The sequence below is a fragment of the Parus major genome, chromosome 4 (assembly GCF_001522545.3).
Source record: "Parus major isolate Abel chromosome 4, Parus_major1.1, whole genome shotgun sequence".
NCBI lineage: Eukaryota > Metazoa > Chordata > Aves > Passeriformes > Paridae > Parus > Parus major.
In genome coordinates this window covers 19994474-19997439 of record NC_031771.1, presented here as the reverse complement: position 1 = coordinate 19997439, position 2966 = coordinate 19994474, and positions in this window count along the sequence as shown.

The window sequence follows — 2966 nt, the reverse complement described above, 5'->3', positions numbered from 1 at the left end:
ATAATTTAAGAAAGAAATCCTCAGTTTCAGTGAACTAACTTTGACTGGTGTATGGGTTTGGGTATCCAAAGAACTGCATTTTTGTCTGTTGTAATGTGTTCAGAGAGAGCAATTGGTGGGGTGAATAACTTTTTTCTGCTCACTCTCTATGTTATTTTCATTGCCCAATATTGCAATACAAGACAAGATAAGATGAGTTTATTAGTGGATAGCATTATTGTTTGAATTATTACTAGGAAAAATCTTTTGCTGCTTCAGTGTGTTCTTCTGTCTTCACGGAGATTGAGAAGGTTTCTGTCATTAGGTCCAAGTGTTTAAAAACACATGAACACCAAAAAATCCCAAAATAAAACTAAATTATTAGTTTTGCAGTTTAGAAGAACACTTTTACTTCTCAGATTTCAGTATGTAAGGAGCACATTAAAATGGGCTTTCCTTTTAATCTTGTACCCAAGATACTTAAAGGAAAACTGATTCCCAAAGGAAAACTGATTCCCGCCTCATTATTTATCTGCAAGCAGGACAATATGAAGACACCTGCTGTGAATTTGCTTATCCTTCCAACACACGGCTACATGACCTTCCCACCTTGCTGGAAGCACAAATTCAGTGGTAAAACAGTCCTTTGGTGTTTGTGACTTTCTCCCTCCCCCTCTTTCCAGATTCTTTGGAATTTGTACCTTAGGACTGCATCCAAAATAGATATCCTTGGTGGCTTCACTGCTGATGTTTAGGCAGTGATTCCCATACAGACACACACGTGGCAGCCCCAAAAGACTTGAGGTTGGAATGAGAACAGATGTTGAAAGGAAGAATGGGGAAGTGGGAGGAATAAACTGGGAAGAGCACAGCCACACCAGCTTAGCTGAACAGGAGCAAGCTGGGTTACCAGGAGATAAAGGGTGACCAAAACTGACACAAAACAATAGTGGGTGTGTAGAGCAGGGAAAAAGGCCTTGGATCACTTTGTTAAAATCAGAGAAGTCTGAAACTGCAAAGGAACCTGGGGTTGTGAACTAGAAAATTTGGGAGCTCTACTTTTCCTGAAGGTGAGCTCCTGGTGCCTGATTTCAGTGGAGCTCCGTTATAAGATCTTCACAGCACTTTCTCACAAGAGATGGAAAATTTAAGCTGAAACCTCTACAAAAGAGAGGTCAAAAGTAAATAAGCTGAGAGACGTGAACTTTAACCTTTCCCTAAGAGGTCCAGTTTTGCAAGAGGTGTTTGTCCAGCAACAAAGTGCCTCACACCACACAAATCCACTGAAATGAAAGTATGAGGATTTCTTACAATACCTCAAATAAACTGAAAGGTAGAATATGGCATTTTCAAGGATTGTTGGAGAAAATCTTGTAAGTTTCTACATAGTCATTAAAATATCACTTGTAGGAATGATGAGACCTAAACGGTAAAAGTGCAACTCTATTGTCAAAAGGAGCAGGGACAAAGTAAAATGAGAAGCAGATAATTCCCTCATGTCAGATTTAAACAAGCTATCCAAACATAGAACATAACTCTAAAAAAAAAAAATCTAAAAAAATAAGGCACCTATTTTAGAACTGCTGACCCCTGGGCTTGTCGCTGTTGAGAACATGTAATCTCCCTGCCAAACCCAAACTGTATCCCTATATATATGGATATTTTTTTAAGAGTAGATGAAAAATACTCTTTAAAAACTAGCACTCCTGGAAACCTGAAAGGGAAACTTTCCAAGTCTGTATTGCAAGTGGGTTGCTTTGTGGACTTAGCTGGATTATCATTGCACTGCTCCTTCTGTGGCTTCCAATTAGAAATGACGAGCATTTGTTTGCTTCTCTAAACTTCATGTATGAATTGTTTAATTGCTACCACTGCTGTTTACTTGAAAGTACATGTAATACCATTATTAAATACATATTCTACATCTTGATTAGCCCCCACTGATCTGATAAACAGAGAATTTGCTTTGTTTGTAACCCTAAGTGTGTTTTCCCTTCAAATTCAGGCTCGAGCAATGTATTAATTTCACCTTATTTTTAGAAGTTTGTTACTTTTGTTGTTTCCGTAGCTATGGAGCCCAAGTAAGGAAGCCATGGCCTTCCATTAGCCAGCTGCTGGACTAAACCTCTCTTGGAATCCCCATTATGTCCAGCTGTTGGGGTCAGATAGTTTCAGAAGCATCTGCTGCCATACCAGCGGGTATCCACAAAGACACGTATCACTTCTGAAGGAGCAATGTGGGTCTCAGGTGTCAAAACTTAAGTGTCAAAGCTGTGGGAGGTCCACAATTTCCTTTTAAAGGCTGGTTCTTCAATTTGATAAAATTGAGAAAGGGTAAGCCTTGCAGTGGGATTACTGGTATCAAAGATCTTACAGATGTAAATTGCATTACCTAGAACCCTTTTTATTCTGATTTTGGGTCATAAATTGACAGGCAAGCCTGGCAGAGTGGGGCTGAGGTGTGATCTGTTGCTATCTCCACTCTTTCCAAGAAAAATGGTCATGGCAACTATTTCATTGTCCACCTTCTATATTTAGGGTGTCAGTTCACTGCAGGAGGAGACTGACTCTTGCTAGGTGAGTAAGTAGCTCTGCTCTTATTTTTTTTTGTGTGTGACACAAAGAGCAAGTAGAAATAACAAATGCCAAAGCTTGTGTTCAGTTTGATCCTGGAACAGTAGTGGAGGTATCAGGTCTACAGCACGGAGGGTGCAGACTGTGAGTGGATGTTGAGGGCAGAATTGACACTGAGGAGGAGTGCCTGGGTCTTACCTCTCCTCTGGGCAGAGGGTCTGGGCAGGCACCTCCAGCCCCTGGCAGATCCAGCTGGAGGTCTCCTGATCAGAGAGGGAGCCCAGGACGAGTGAGTGCCAACCTAAGTTATTGCTTCATATTGTGAAAATGGTGCCTCTTACCCCATCAACAGCATTCCTTCCCCAGTGACAGGCTTTCCCTAATCAGAAAGTAACAGACAATAAGACTGGAAA